Raw genomic sequence first — 17973 nt, forward strand, 5'->3', positions numbered from 1 at the left:
AAAGCATACCAATGTCATGATCCCTAAAAATACAGTAATTAAATACTATAGTGACGTCCAACAAAAAACAATTTCAGTCTTATACCAAACAAAAGCTAAAGCAAGCAGTTAGACTGTGACTTAACATTATTTCAATGTATCTGAAATACAGCTTTTCAGCATGAAAATTCATCTCTTTCTGATTTTGCTTATGAGCCTAAGAGAGGAAAGGTGAAAACTTCCCGTATTTTGTCAAAGCTTTCAGCTAAATTTTTCAAAACCAGAGGTTTCACAGAGGTAAGCCTCAGAACATATGGGTGCCCACTGACCCAGCCAAACCTAAAACTCCAAGCCTCCAAAAAATTTCTGCTAAAGATTATCGCTTTAAAAAGAAAGCTGAAATGGAGGAACCATTTTAATGCATATTTTAATGTGTCTTTACTGTGAAAATGAGGAACATCCCATAACTACATTCACATTTATAACATCCTTTTACATATCAACCATGATCTGTAATGATTGCAGTCCTAGTGATAACAATTGCACTGACACCTGAATAGCTTAATAAGAAAAGGCAATTTTATATTGCCATAGTAAACTGCTTTTCTTTTTTTAAAGATGAATTATAAATTTGGAATTGCTATAATTTTTTTGAAAAGTGTAGACATTTGATGGAAATGTTAATAAAGGGTGTAATGTTGGGTTTTGGAGCTGTACAAAAAAGAAATGAAAATAGAGCACAAAATTGGACTAGCTCTGCTGACAGAAAACATAGAGAAGCAGCTGCAACAAATCAGTAGTATGTAATGCTATCATCTATATACAGTTTTCTGGGACACTGAGGCAGAGAAAGAGAAAAGTGCTAATTTACTCTTTTTCTTTATGTTCAACATATTCATTGCCATTTGTCAGTGTATGGCCTGCATTTTCTTCGATTTTTTTGCACTCTGTTGCTAGATACAGTATTTATTCAGGGCTGCAGTTTACAGCTATCTAGCTTACTTTGCTATTCAGTGAAAAATACTTGGATGTAAAATCCGTCCCAAACAATGTCAAGGTAGCAATATGTATTACTGTAATAATTACTCTGGTGGTTGGTAAGACAACAGGTAGCAATCAACCATTTTTGCATTGATGGAGTGTTGTACAAAGCATTGGAGATATTACTGTAATTTGGCATGTGCTAACATATTACCCAAAACTGTGGTTCTAATGTGCATCTGCTTCCATTGAAAATAAACAAATAGGGAATGGGCACAGAAAAGGAGTGTACACTTGCCTTGTTAAAATGTCTAAGTAAATAACTGAGCATAAAAGAACTAGTGAGGCTAAAGCAAAGGACAGTAGCTGTTCCAGTTAATTGATGCATTCTTTCCAATTAGACCAAAAGCACAGCTGTTGAAAGGAGTAACTCTGAAAGTAAGAATAAAATTGCATTGGACACCAGATTTGAATTTGGTTGCCGCTCGTATTGAATATGCAGAAGGCTGATAGCCTGGAATAGTGTTTATCAAAGTCAAGTCGTGTTCCCCTCCCCAAAGATCAAGGAATAGTGACCCTATACCTGTCCTTTAGCTTTTTCTATTGCTTAAGTTTTTTTAAAGATAGCTTATAGACCTTATGCTTTTCCACATTTGTACAGATGCTTATTTGTAACTCCCACCCAGAAAAATAGTGATTTGAAAGAAAGTTACATTCCATAACAATATGAAATGTTGTCCCACCTTCTCCATGCAATGATTCATAGCTGAGAAGAAGGACTCCAAATTCACAAGATAGTGGGCCTCCACTACTAGTTCAGAAGTGTTAAGACCTTATGACCCTTAAAATTAGTCCTGTGTCTGCAAGGGTGTCCTTATCTTTATAATCTAAAGCTGGGAAGCTGCCAGGACAGGCTTGGTGCAGAATAATGAATTATATCAGAAGCACTGGGAAAAAAACCAAAAATCACCTTTCTACGCTGGCCTTCATCAGTCATTCATAACCACTGCAGCTTCTCCCAGCTTTCTGCTTTACAGCAACACATCTCAGAAAAGCATGTCTTGATATAACATGAGATCCTGCAGATGAAATCAAGGAGCAGTGGTACCGAAAGTACCTACTGATGTGCAATCTTCTAGCTCAGAAAAAATATTTCTTTCTTTCCTGACAATTGCATTCATTCACAATACAATAAATCATAGTCCTTTCTGAACACCAATTTCTGCCAAATAATGTTGCTTCATAACTTAAGCCTTGGGCTCTTTGCTGCCCCAGGCAAGCTATGAAATGAGACTTCTTATCTCTGTTTTACTAATTTGTTCCTGGTTAACATTTTAAAATAGAGAAAACATATTTGCCTCAAGCTTTCATTAAATAGCCATTTTTTCAACTCTTAGGTCTCTTTGCATGTGTAATTTTTTTTTCTGTTTTTCTTGATTTTTCGCTTTGTTACTTTTTGTTTCACTGTATCTTTAAATCTTTCTCTTTCCTCTTCAAATTTGTATTACTCTGGTATTTATCTTGCCATCTTTTTCCATCTAATTCACTTCTCTCTTTTCCTGTACAGCTTGCTTTCAGTCTCTTCTCTGCTCCTGTTAACCTTCCACATCAATCACCTTCTCCCTTCTATATTTTTGTCAATTCCTGTCAGAACCTTGTAGACTTAAATACACAACCCTCAACGCATCCCCCACCTACCATTAACCTCTCAAGCTCACATCTCTTGCCCACATGTGCAAACCCATGTGCACATCCACACACGCACATACAAACACAGGGATTCCTTGGAAGCAGACACACAATCACTCTTTATGTCTACAAAAAATTTACCTTCCCCACATAGACTCTCCATCACATATATCTTTCCTCCTCAAAAGTATAAAAAGGGCATCAAGACAGGAAAATCAGAGATTCTTCATCATTTTTCTGGAGAGGCAAAATCATTAACTCTGCTTTTCAGCTTCATTTGCTGGTTGGTGTTGGACCAGGGGCATACATGTTAGTTACAATCAGATAATTAGGGAGAAGAGGTATATTGTCAGACTACGTATAATTGCCTACTTATAGGGAATGAGTAAAGTGAGGACATTTTAGAGAACACTAGGATAACATGAAGGAAACAGAAGCAGCTGCTACTTCAGGAAAAGGTTTTATATCTTACTTCCTGAATTCATGCGTGTTTGCACTCCACCATCCTACCATCACATGTCCCATACGCAATTAAGTTCAGCACTTCTGCATCCAGCATAGACAGACTGCCATCCAGTGATTTGAGACGGTTGCCTAGAAGACCAGTAATTGCAACTCTGGAGGTGACTGCCTGTTTTCGTTTTGGAATTCCCAGTACTGCTACCATTTTAGAAAGACTTGTTTGCCCACAAAAGTGTCCTCTCCTTTGTTTGTATGATTAATTTGAGGTAAATAAGTTACTTGAGTATTTCTCTACGTTCAATTTTCCAGGCTTGCAATAAGCCGAGATACGTGTCTCCAATCACCTTAGCAGTGTCATTTATTTTGACAAAGTGTAATAGAAGTTATTTTGATGAAAGAGAGTGAACCATATTAAAACTGGACAATCTGGTCTTAGCTGTGACAGCTTTCAGCATACCATGCAGAATAAAAATAATTGGAAGTAGAAACAGATCTATTTTTCCCTTCCAAACTTTGGAGATGTCGAATTGATCTTCTAGCTTAAAAAAATATATAGAAGAAAAGTAAACTGTCAATTATAGTGTCATCTATCTCTGTCAATTGTAAACATATTTGCCATGCATTGCTACAAACAGCTGTGCAAGATCAATCACTTCATCCAGGACTCCTAAGCCAATTAAGGAATCTTGTGGATGGATGAAGGGTTTTTCTTTTTTTCTTACAGTAGAATGTAGTGCAATTATATCAGGTGTTCAAAAACTTGTGTGTATGTGTACGTTTTAGGAGATTACAGAGAACTAGTATATTTCTATGGCAGCTCTTCAGCACAAAATACTTGTTTCTCTGTGTCTCTTTAGCTGTAGTTTAATCTGTACTTGAGAATAAATTTTCAGCCAGTAGTTTCCTAACAGCTGGTCACCTACACTACAGAAAAGTTTTGCAGAATGTAAGAACAAAAAAAGTTTCTGATTTTATGTGAGAATAAAAGAACATGTCAATTTCTATTCTAATTAAAATCATGTGCCTCCTGCCCCAAGATACAAAATTTTAGTCAGTCTGTTTCCTAACCCACATTTAGAAAGGTGACTTGGGAATTCAGATGCCTGAATTTTAGATCTTTGAACTGAAAGGGTCTGATTTTCAGAAACTGCTCTGAATCTTTTCACTGAAAAGGAGTTTTGTAGCAAGAGAAACAAAGAACATTCTCAGCCTTGTATAGGTCAACTGTTTGATGCCGTTGGTAGAATTTCTGAAAGAGGAATATGTTCAGCAGATAATTCTGTTCTACAGCTGGAATAGCAGAAGAGTAAATATCCATCACGGTGATGATGAGGAAAAGGAAAGGAGGACCTAGTTGCTGCTAAAAGAAAGTATTTTCAAACAAACAGCTTGAAAAACTTTAGCCAAGAGTCTTAAATGAAATAGCTCAGGAGACTGATAAAAAACTAATGATACTTTTTAATAAATTTTGGAAAATTAAAAACATTCCAAAGACAGCCCTGTCCTGCCAACACCACCCTAATATATTCAACTTACAGAAGAGGTCAGTCTGGGGAATTACAGACAGATCAACCTGATGATTATCCCCTATAAATTAGTGGAACTACTAGTATATAATAAAATACTAGAAGCTAAAGTAATTTTGAGTTAATTAACCAGGTGACTGGATGGAATGTAGCTGAGGTGTATAAAACAGAGAGGAAAAGAGAAGGTGAAGAGACATCAACTACTGAGTATGTCTTTCAGGCTAAGAACTAGAGGCATCAAATGAAACTAGCAAGAAGAAAATTCACCAAAAAAAATGAAGTGGTTCTTAACAAAACTTGTAGTTAAGTGAGATAACTTCTTAACACAGGATTTTTGTGGGTGGTAAGTTTATATCAGTCCAAAAAAGCACTAGGCAAATTCAGGGAAGAAAAAGCCAGGAAACAGATATAGAAATGGTATCTTTAGCTCTCTAAGCTCCAAATTGCTGAAAGTGTGCAGAGTATTCCAGAAAAATATTGCTATTTGCCTTCTTATACATTGCTAAGCATAAAGTATTTGACTTTGGCCCAGACACAGGTTAATGAGCTAGAGAGATCTTTGATATGGTCTTTCTCATCATTCTCTAGCAATCAGAATCACCTAGCGAAATGGTTGTAATCTAAGAAAAGCCAGAAAAACAATGCAGATGACACTTAATACTTCAAAAATTAGAGAGTGAACAGAAGGCAGGGCATTCAGAAGTTTTCATAAATGAATGTTTAGCAGAGGTGAAAAAAGGAAAATGCCTCTGTTCATGTGTATAAAGACAAAAAAAAAAAAAAGCAACAGAGGAAGAATATTTTAATATACAGTCTTAGAAAGACCACTATTTTAAAGAGTACATTTTTCTCCTCCACACTTTCATAAGGCTGCAAAAATATTAGAAAAGGTTTGAAGGAAGATCACCTAGCTATTCCCAGAGCTGGGAAACAGGGTTTATGATACAATGCTTTCAGAACCTCAGATTATTCAATGTACTAAAAACAAAGCTAATAGATGACAGAGGACACACACGTACACAGATAAAGACATCTGGTTATGAAGATGTTTATGAAGACATAAAAAGCATTTGAAATTAGATAAGGAATAAGAGACAATTTCTCAGCTAAGAGGGAAACCAACACAGATTGAGCCTACAAGGAAATTCACAACCTGCTCATATATTTTTGGGGCCTAGCAGTCAGCCCTAGCACCCTCATCATTCTTTTTCCAGTCCTTGATGCCTCCTGCCCACTATGGACCTGCAACCCCTAGCTGCTGGGACTGAGTTGTATTTGCTTCAGTTGGTGACTACTTTGGCTTGCCCTTCTCATGGCCAACCTGGCTAGGAGGTTTTTGAGAGGTGGCTATCTTTTGGAGTTGTTTAAAAAAAAAAAAAAAAATCAAAATAAATAAAGTCTTTATATCTACCCCAAAGGGTGGGCTGGCTGTGGTCTTGGAATCTGTGAACTGATGAGTCCTACTGTTCATCGTTTCCAGCCCTGGACTTTAATAAGATGAAGGCTGCCAGACGGTCTCTCATATGCCTATGACACTTGTGACTTCATATTAATGACAACAATTATTGTCAGTTTCCTGCATCACAGTTTAACACTGTCGTCTTCTTGGGTGAAACTTTTATATATGGGTGCTAGATTTTACCTGGGTGGAATGGAGGACTTGTTCTGCCTGAAGAACGATAAATTGGCCAAAGCTGGAAGCAGGTTATTGAAAGAAATTAACTACTGCAGTGAGTTTTTTTCAATTATTGTATCTGATCTGGCCTTCTCACATGCTTACAGTCTCTTTGGCTATACTTAATTGTGCAAAAAGAAATTCCAGTCTCCTAAGTTGAGGGAATATTCCTTATCCATATGCCAAACACATGGAGGGTAGTAATCTAGGAACCCTATATTCTGATTTCCACAGAAAGAAAACATGGACATATGAACCTGGCAGATCACTGACAGATCCCATTATCTGGACAATCAGGGGATTTTGTTTAATCCATGTATAACCACCAACTACCAGATTTGGTGTCAGGAAGAAATTTATCCGAAAAAGTGTGTTCAAAGTGAAACATAACTTGGAGGTTTAGCATTTCCTCTGTAGGCTTTGCTTACCTGCTGAAATCATCTATGTATATCTCACTTAACCAATTTCTCACCAAGACAGATGATGTCTTGATGACACCAAAATCTCTGTGGTCTCTGCTGCCTCAGCTTAGCTTCCCAAGGAATTAAGTGCTTTAGTCTAATTAAGATCTCTGGGTTTCATGCAGTGTGAACCATAAAGGCCTGTGATATAAAAAAGGTTGGATTAGATGAAATAATCCCTTCTGACCTTAAACTCTGAAATTATAAAAGTTTTACGAACTCCAGTTGACAGTGGTGTATATCAATAGTCTGTGTTCTGAGACATGGGTCCCTGATTTCATCTTAGTTCTGCAATGCCAGCTTTACTGAGTTTGAACTGTGGCAGCTTGCCTTTGATACTCTGGCCTTGTTTTAAATAGCTTCAGAGAAAATTTGTAAAAGACTATAGATGGAGTGACACTGAAACAGCTCAAATTCAATAAAATAATAAAAAAAAGAATTACCTAATTCTTTATTCTTTTAGAGGATTGATCTTAGCAGAGTGTTTAGGTTTGGAAGCTTTATATAATAGCTTCAGGCCATGTGGGTAACTGGGGAATTTTTTTTAGCTTTTCTTACAGCTCCTACTATGACAAATTAGAAAGCTGGAAGTAGGTGTTATCTGCTTAATTCAGAAACATTCACAGAAATGCAAAGTATTAGGTAGCATTTACAGAGAGACACGTAGTGAAGCCTTTGGAGCTGAATGCCTTTTAAATGCATGTCACATGAATATTCAGTCAGATATGTAAATTTAGGGTATCTGTTACTTTTAGTAGATTGATCTATTATTTGAGATCAAGGCACAGATCACAAAAAAGGCATATCAAAATATCAGACCTTTTATATTATTCTTGTACAGAATATATTGCAGGTAGTCATGTTTGTTTTCTATTCCTCTTGGCAGTTTGCTTTCTTTCTATAGGAAAAGTAAAATTTAAATTTCTCTTAGTTTTGTCACTCCATATGCTTTGATAAAGTGCTTCATCACTGAGGCTTTACAAATAACCCTTTGCACTTCAAAAGGAGTTTTTGATACTGTAATACCAAACCTACGCAGTATCCAGAATCTAAGAATACAGTTATATATTGCAGAGAAATGCAGCTAAAATATTTGGAAAGTCAAACAGATTCAGTGTAACTCTACATTTCTTAAGTACCTAACTGGCTCTGTAATATAGTCAGGCCAGTGAGAGAATGGGAAGGATTGCTACCCCTATTTCAGGTACTATTTCGAAGCAGGTGATTCACCAATTTCTTTAGGTATATTTTTAAAGCAAAATTTTGAATGTAACTCCAGAAACTCTTTTGGAGAAAAAAAAAAAAATGTAGGGGGGAGAGGCTTTAAATAAAGGTCAAAGAGAAAGTAATTACTGACCACTAAAAGCATGTTTGGTCAGTTGAGAGGAGGCTGATGTAAAGTTCTTCAAATCTCCTGATATACACTTCAGAATATTAATAAATCAGGCAAGTAGATTTAACTTGCCAGGTATTCTGAACTTGAGTCGAGATTTCTCCTCTTCCGAAAAGATCTAGGACTCTTTACCTCCCCTTTCTCACTCTTCCTGCCTTCTCCCCCCACCTCCAAAAGGAAAGACACAACAGTCCTATGCACTGGGAAATTTCACCAGTCTGGGTGAGGATACACTTCTCTCCAGATTTTCTACAAAGTAGTTCTTTTCAGGTGGATTCTCTGGGAATAGCTGATAGGCAAGTTGCTCACAATCATCCATTCAAAATTATCAGTGGGCAGGAGACTCGGCTGTTTAGCCTCTGTAAAATCCCATTCCACAATAGGGGATAAAAGACGTTTCTTTTTTCCCCCCTCCCAGAAAAAGAAAATCTCAGCTCATTTTTGTCATTCTTTAGCATTCTCTGTTCCGCTGTTACTGCAAGGGATTAAAAATCCCTGTAGCACTCCTTTTTTTCTCAGCTATATCACCTGGCAGAACAAAAGACGTCTGTTCTCCCTACAAGCTCTATCTTATCTGTGCTTAAACCAGCACAGCTACAATGCTACTGTTAAAAGTTTAAAATGCAATATAGGACAGCCAGGTTTCTCCAGAGAAGGGTTTGGATGTTGACAACAGAGCAGAGAATAGGATTGCAATGACCTGAGTTCCCCAAGTTTAAGAGAAGGGTACCTGTCTGACTGATTATTTGGCTTGGCTAAAGAAATTATTTGTAGGTCCCAGTGGTAGTGATAAATTTAATCTTCTGTGTCCCAAATCAGTCAAGGCTCTAAATAAGCTCAACACAAAAACAGATAATCCAAGTAAACTTTAGTTTTAGATCCATGAAGCTCCCAAAACCCTACCTGTGACTAAGATGAGTATTATATACATGCCCTGTGCTCTGGAGTCTCTGGTGCTTTTTCTACAGGATCTTGTGCAAATGAATGGTGTTGCTGGAATTATTTGTTTCAATTAGGAAACTCTCTTTAATTCCTTTCCATGTTAAGAGGCTGGTATTCCAGAAGAACAAACTACAGAAGAGATGTGACTTGCAACTGCACTTATCTGTCAGTCAGGCAACAAGCTCATCAATGATAATAACCAAACAGGAACTAAAGATCAGAACAAAAAACATGAGAAGTGAGAAGATGAGTAACTTCTTGAAGAGCAGTAGAAGAGCTGCAGGGAAGCTTCTAATTATCTAGCAGACTGCAGTGAGTCCTAAGAAAACTGAGGAACGGGAAAGACGGTTCTAAAGTATACATATTTGCAGGGTACGGAAGCACCCTTAAAGAATAAACCTACCACATAGGTGTTTCTTATGAGTACTTTACACAACTCTATTTTCTAATCAAATTATAAAATATTTGAAATATTTTAAATATTAATATGCTCTACTGGTTAAAATCCTTAAAGTTGACTGAAATTACAATGACTTTAAAAATTTAATGGATAAAAACATTAAAAGCAGAAATAACTGAAATGGTATTGTCATGTTCTGTCTTTTAGTTCCACCTTCTATATATAACCATGGCATAACTTTAATGAAAAATGCATGGTTTTATCAAATGAGCTCATTAAAACTAATTTGAGAATATATCTAATCTAAACAAAAAATATCTGTGGAAAAAATGACAGATTTGCTTCAGTCTCTGGATCTTTTAGCAACTGCTGAGACTTTTTTTCCAATATGGGGAAAAAATGGAAAAGAAAAAACAAAAACAAAATCAGAAAGATTCTGAAGGTAAGTACATTAAGCCTTTGAAAGTAATTTCAAAGCACTCTTTAGAAAACCTGGAGTGAATAACCTGAGCATCTAAGGACACCAAGCAATGGAGACAGTATGTCTGGTGCTTCTAAGTGACCCATCTGACTTTAGTAAAAAGCCTCTAGTAGAAGCCGACTTGGTATTATGAAATATGCATTTGAGTTGCCATAATGAAAAACATAAACACTTAAAGCTAGTGGTGCCATATTGCCTCATAAGAACTGGCCAGCACTTAGCAAAGTTAACATTCTAATTTTATAAGGAAATTTCCAGTCATGGAAGAAGAAGAGGAAGTGGCAACCATGTAGTCTGCCAAAAGATCTGCAACTTGTTCAACATCCGTAATGACAAAGAAAGCAAAAACTCCACTAAACCGAGCGTTATGCTGATCATTCAGATTTGGTTTCAAAGTCATCTTGCTGGGCAAATTCTGAGTTCAAATTATTCAGGACAAAGTCTGTCCTTGAAATCAGCAGACAGTGTAGTTAGAAGGACTTACGTCCTACAGTGGGAAGGTCCTCCTTTATGAGACAGGGAATCCTAGGGAGTGTGGAATTCAGCAGAAGATGGAAGCTGAAAGAAATTTTTTTGGACAATTTAAATATAACTTTCTGAACTACCTACAATCCCTGCAGCTAAAGGTTTGAAATCTACAATGCAAAATCAACACAATGAAGATGTATTGACTTCTCTGGAATTATACTCTAAAGGCATCCAGGAAAAAAACCAAAGTTACCTTTGCCAACAGCTTTATCAGAAGCTGGGTGAGATGAACATTGCTATCGAAAATACAGGGTTTTTTTGGTCCAAGTCCTCTGGAGAGCCAAAAATCTTGAGTCTGCTGTAATTCTGGTCCCAGTTCTCCAGCTGCACTTACTATTAGAAGTTCATTGTGAATTTTCAGCAATTCAAATATGGGATTGGTGTTCTTAGAATCAATATACTTGCTCTAAATCAAGTGGAATTAGGTCCGGATAAAACTTGAAGAGGTCCGAGCATATTTTTGAAGGATATTATTGCTGTTTTACTTCCCAAGCACTCTGAGGTTCCCAGTATACAAATAATGCTGCTGATTAAAATTATTTTTGAGTGATTCAATTTTTTTCTTGTGGGAAAAATTTACAGTCTTATCTGGAAATACAATCTGAAGTAAGCCAATTTCAGAGCACCATAAAAACATTATCAAATTCTCAGAACACTCTTATCAGGTCATCAGCTATCCAATTTCCCTGATTTTACAGATGGAGAAATTGTGCTATTGAGGAGTTGCAGAACATGCTTGAAATCGTGGATGAAGATTGGCAGAGACAGGATTAGAAAGAGTCTCCTGCTCTCAGAGCTAAGCCCTGCTCATTCTTGCACACTGGATAACCACCAGTCGATGAAGCAAAACTGCCTTGCTTTGGCTCAGAATATACGAACTGGTGTGAGATAGCAATTAATAAATGCACATCCAAAACTTTCAAAGGAGAATGGACACTTTAGATCATATGAAGAAAATGCATCTTAAAGATAACTGGAAATATGAAATTCAATATTCATATGAAGAGCAATCCTCAACAAAAGGGAGTTACTTGTAGCAATTATCATCTGAAGAATTATGATTCCAAGAAAATATTTTTTTCTGTGTACAGAGACAGATTTGAACTTGTGCACAGACCACTGGCATTCTCAGCCTTCCCAGAGCCCACACATCATAAAGCCACATCTTATCCTCCAGCTACTGCAGTTTCCACTAATATGGCATGGAGAATAGCACATGAACACAAATTATTCAATAACAGGCAATATAGAGCTTTATGGCTGTGTGGGGATTCTAGGGAGGCTAAACCTGGGGAAAGCTTCATCAGTAGCACTCTTTGGGCAAGAAGGGATGTGCATTTAAAACAGCCTTTAAAGTACCCTCTCTGGTACCCTAGATCTACCCAAGAGCATGGTACTGAAGTTACTGTCTTCCTTCACTCCTCGTCCAGCTGAAGGGTGACTGTGTCTTAATTAAACTCTGCAGCTTTCAGATACAGCTTTACACACTGTTCTGGGCTACCAGTACTCACGTATTACTGCTTCACAAAAACCTAGATTAATAATATACTTCTAGAGACAAGAAGCAACATTGTGACTGACATTGGCCTGACATGGTGACTATAGCTTCAAAAAGCCATGGAAAAGAGCTACTGGTTACCCATATAGAAACATGGGCTTCAGTGCTTTATTTGGCTTTACTTTTTCCAGTGTATTGCAGTGGATAGCCGGCAGACAGGATTTCTGTGCTGCTTCTCACAGACAAGCATCCGAAACAAGCAATTTCATAGCTACAAAGAGTTTGATGATAGATAAAAAGGAACTAGAGAAGGTCCTGTGAGTATTAAAACAGCCCTGAAACAATGAAATGCTGTAAAGTCCCCTGCACAAATAAGAACTCAAAAACAGTTAAGATTTTGAGTACACTAGGTCAACAGGGAACTGAGAGACGTATTAGTGTCTTCACTTGTCTGACCTTGGATTGGGGGGTTAGTTTCAAGAAGGACTGTACACGGAAGAAATTATTGTAGTGGGGTAAAAAGGAAAAATTACAGTTGTTATTCTTTCCTAGCAAAATAGATTTGGATAAGGTATAACATGCACACCAGCTACAGTAGAATAATGAAAATATTGAAATTAATGTTCTAAGCATGTATAGAGGTGGAAAACACAACAAAATGCATGAGGTAAAAAAATAAATTCTTACTGTAATGTATTAACTGAGCAACACTTGAGCAGACTTATTCTCTTATCCTTTCAGGAGAGTGCTTTTTCTTCTGCTTTAACCTTTCTATACACAGACAGAGCCCTATTGAATTCAGGTCCTCATAGGCACGCTGATTTGTCTACACATTCCAAGCAGCAAAGTTAATGCTTTGGTGTAGAGTATACAGTAGTTTATTATCCCTTGAGTAGAAAATGTGGCTCAGTCTGCAGCAATGTCACTAATGTCTTTTAACCTACAGTGTTGGTCACTACATCAGTCTTGATCATGCTTCACATCTCAGAACTGCATTGTCCATTAGTGTCCTTGCCTCCAATCGGTTACACTTTTGGAATGTCTTATATGTGTAACAACTTGTTACTACATGCTTTTTTGGAATAAGATTAGTCTCAAGAATAATCGTCTCAGCCACCATTACAGTCATACTAAATAAAAGCAGATAAATAATAAAAGCATTACTATCAACTAATATGGAATAAGTCACAATTTTTCAATAAAAGGGTTCCCCTTTTTTTTTCCCTGAATCATCTGCTTTATGAATTCTTTCATTCATAAAACTAAGCAATTAAATACCATAGGCAAAGCTATTTAAATTTAAGTCCATAATAAAAATAATGATTTTCAGCTTTCATGGATCTACTGTTTATGTCTAAAAAAACAAAGCCATCCTAACCTTTCAGAAAAGTTCATTTCCTTGAAACATTGTGATAGGGTAGGGAGGGACAGGAGGGAGAGGAAGAAAAGGGCTATTTTGGTTTTTTATTTCACAATCAATGGATTTTTCAGGGTAGGGAAAAGAGAAGGAATGTTGGAATATTTTGTAATCACAACTCTTTACATTTACATATTTTATATAATATATGCATGACATATAGTTATATTAATATAATTTCCATTTTATATTGGGTATATGTATACATATTTATATTTTTTCCCCCAAAAAAATCATTAAGAATTTGTTTTATGACCCATAAAGGACGTCTGCCAACAGCAAAATGATTCTCAGGACTCTGAGATTCTAAATTTTAAAAATGTTACTAAGTAAGTAGCTCAGTGGCTAATTCTTTTTACTTCAGTGATATGAGACAGGGAGAATGACACAAAATGTGTCTGACAGAAACAGTTTCTCTCCAGAAATTAGGAATTTTATAGACCATGCCATGCATGACCATGACATTGATGAAAGGAAGCTCTTTGTACTGATGAACCCCATATACAGCATTGGAAAAGTTTAATGGCCATTTCACCTTATGCAGCTATCAAACATTATACATGTAATTTTTATTATGACCAATAAAACCTATTTCCAGTCCATTGCAGATGGGCTCTATTTAATGGTCAGTTTCCTAATATCATCTTTGCTGCTACCGTGTAAAATGTAATGATAATTCCATTGCAGAGCACAGCATTGCTGCATGTAGATCAGATTATCTGGGTCAATTTAAATGTTATTACTGGGTTGATTAAATTGGCCTAAGGCACCATTGATTTAAAATAAATCTCCATATTGTTTTATTATACTGTAGACTATATGTCAATTTTAATAAAGACTAAAACAAAAACTCTGTGTAAACCATATGTAGAGGATTAATCACAGGTTTATGGAGCTGTCATAGACTGCAGTATGGGAAAACAGAAAATAAGAGAACATTATAAATATGAAATATAAAAGGATTACATGTTGTATTATTCAGTCAGTGACTGATGTAGATTTCAGTTGGAATGTATACAACACAAAGAACAGTAGGGTTCTTCCTTTTTAATTGAAAGAGATTATTGCAAAGTTTAAGGGCAGAAGAAGAAAATCATTTTTACAGCATGTTTTGTTTTTTTCCCTTTTCTTTTTTATTCTGACTATGTACCAGAGGAAGACACTTTTCAATTACCTAAGAGGCCAGGGGTTAAAAATGAACAAACTAAGAGCATAGAGTACTTTTACAGAGGTAAATTCATACAGAAACTGTTGTTTCCTAAAAAGTCTAAATTTCACATTAAATTGGCTATCCAACATAATTCATAGATGAAAAGTGTAGAAGCTCAATAAGAAGTTGGCAATAATTCATAGACTTCCTTTCCCTGTGGTCTTGTTAAACTGCTTTCTCTTTCTGTACCACCCCCAGAAATACACTTCTAATTTGTTGGCTCCAAAGTAAGCAAGAGAAATAAAGCATATGTATAGATTATTCATTTTTACATTGGTACGCACAGGACATTTTCTTAAAATTAATGCCCTATACATTAGCCAAAGTCCTTGAAAAATTCTTTAACATATCTTAGTTTTTCATGTGTTAATTATCCTGTATTCCAGCAATATTGCTACAATGTCAAGCACTGGCCACATGCTATCTAAAACAAAGGAAAATGTATTGGTCCAGAAGTTCATACCTGATATGTACAGAACATAGAGCATATAACTAATGGGTCTTTTAAAGTATACATGGATAATTCACGTTTATAGATGCTTTGTTTCATTACCTCCATTTCACTGGAAATTACACGATTTCTATCATTCCCAAGCCAATTCTGAAAACTTTAAATCATACCTTAGTTTGTCACTCATTAAGGATATAGGTCTAGAAGTAAAATATAGGTTTTTATGTGTAAAGAATTATCAACAATTCTCTAGTCCATTAGCCACAAGAACAAACAGAATATGAACAGCTGTGGCTTAAACATCATGCACTTCTGGCATGTCCATTTTAGGTAAATGTTGCTTTATCTGGAAAGAAAGACTGAAACCACCTGCACAGGTGGAGGGCTATCTGGTTTCTATGCTGAATTGGTAAAACAGTGTCAGACAATTTCTAGCAGGAATCTTGGTCATCCAGTCATCAGCCAAATTAGAGCCATAGGGATCTAAACTAAAAGTGCAATTATTGTATAGGCAGTTATAGTAACAGTAATAGACAACTCCTTTGTGTATTCCAGTGGGGAAAATAGCATTATCATATCCTGTAATGTACTCTGTTGTATAGACAGACATGACTGATATATATCTATATAGATATATAGGTATATATTATATATTTATTATATGTGATACATATAAAGAAATTATATAAGAACAGTTTATTATTAATTATTATATCATTATATTACAATTAATACTATACTAATATATTTTAATTATATCCATATAGTTAGGTATATATCTATATTTTATATAGCTAATAAGAATAATATATTTTATATAGATAATATAGATAAAGTTGTAAAGAAATACATAAAGAAAACATTTATTGGACCTTCCCTCTTTCCTCTGCTGTAGGTGAGTGTAATGTCATTACATTATTTGTTCCACATACAAACAGAAGCCTTCTACATTGTATAGAAATTTTATATTACTCAGAAAAATCTCTCTCTCCCTTTCCTATCCTTCCTATTATATCACCCTATCTATTATGGAATACAGATGTGCTAATGCTTGCTAAGTCAAAGAAGGGATCTCTCTGAAGTAAGTACTACATACTCTAGGGCTGGCAGAATTATATCTGTAGCTTATAAAGCATAGAGACATTTCTCAATATATCAAGCACAACTATAATAATTGATCTGTGAACCAAATAATTTGCAGATAACAAACTACATTGAAAGTCTTCATTTACAATGCAAAGTCTAGCTCTTGCATTTAGGGAAGACCTGAACCACAGTTTAATACATGATTAATTGAAGATCACATGTTCCATAAACCCAAATTAGGCACTGCCAAAATGTATATCTGGAAATATACTCTGATTAGATACTGGTTCTATTTACTAGTTACATAGTAAATATTCAATATAAATTATTTTCCTTCTGTGTTTTGAAATCTTCATTGTTTTTAATAGCATGCATTTTTTTTGTTTTAGTGATACACCAAAGTAATTTTTAGTCAGTACTTCCTGTCTCATAAGCCTTGTATTTACAGCATACGCCTCTTTGTATTTTGGCAATATTGAGTCACGGTAATAGAACTGTCTGTTCTCAGGTCTGGACTTTGAGTTGTTTTGTTTCTTTTTCTGTTGAATATGCCTAAAATTATTGAATAGTTATGGGCTTCACCTTTGGATTCATTATTCCCTTTTGTAATCATCTTATACTTGTAACTAAGTATTATTAAATATTTATCAATAATTTATAGAACTCTCTAAACTTTTCTTCAATGGAAAGCACATGTAATCAAACTCCTGCCAGTGACAGAGGCAAGCATGCATTTGTTGTGATATCTGGATTATTAGATTTAGTATTTTTTAAACACTTAGTTACACATCAAATTGAAGTATCCAAAATGCATAATTTCATTCTTTTTTTGGTATTAATACCTGTTTTCTTTCTCTTAACTAGGAGAAATTTACCTTGAAAATATTTCTGCCTTAAAGTTATACCCTTATGCCAAAGCAAATGAGTAAACAAGAAAGCAAAAAAGCACAAAATACAAGAGGATTAAGGGTCAGTCAAAGATTTGATGACTGTCAACAAGTCACGAATGGAATAACTGCTTACAGCTGCTCAAAAGTCAATTGTGAATTTTAACCTGATCATTTGATAGTGGGATACACTGGCTTGAGTATGTTCACATAAAATAATATTCCCTTTCCATTGATCAACCACTACTAAATAAAGACCAATACTTATAGAACAAGGAATCATCTTAGCTAGTAACCTTTCAAGGGCTGACATAGTATCAGATTGATCCATTTTCAACACCACCACAAAATCTTTATAAAACTTTCCAGGAAACTCATGTTTGGAGGTATAGCCTTAATGTTCCTGCAGTACTAAGTTAACAGGTAGTAACTCTTTCACACCTATGGACTCAAAGGCATACTACAAAAATCTGGGGTATCTATAGATTAGTTGACCCCGTGCATTATTTCCTGTGGTAATGTGTTGAGACCCTACCATTAGGGCAAGGACAATAAATTCCCAAAGAAAATCACCACCAAGAATCACTCCTGTAGTAGGGGCCCTTGAGAGCGCAAGCATGGGATGACAGCAGAGACCCCAAGGGTGTAAACGTAAATCAGAAATGGTCAATTATGGATTAATAAGGGAACACATCCTTGGGAGGTGGATAGAAATGTTTTTGGGGCATAACAAGGAGAACAAAGAACACGTAGCCAACTTATGTAAAACAACCCATATATACTAAAGATGCAAGGATGTAAAAAGAAGGGATAAAAGACGGTCACAACCCCTACAAAGAAAGAACAGAGAGTGAATTGCTCTAGCATTGTCATCCCCTGTTAAGATTTTCTGCACCTGATCAATACA

This window comes from Mycteria americana, chromosome 4 (assembly GCF_035582795.1).
Source record: "Mycteria americana isolate JAX WOST 10 ecotype Jacksonville Zoo and Gardens chromosome 4, USCA_MyAme_1.0, whole genome shotgun sequence".
NCBI classification, from domain to species: Eukaryota; Metazoa; Chordata; class Aves; order Ciconiiformes; family Ciconiidae; genus Mycteria; species Mycteria americana.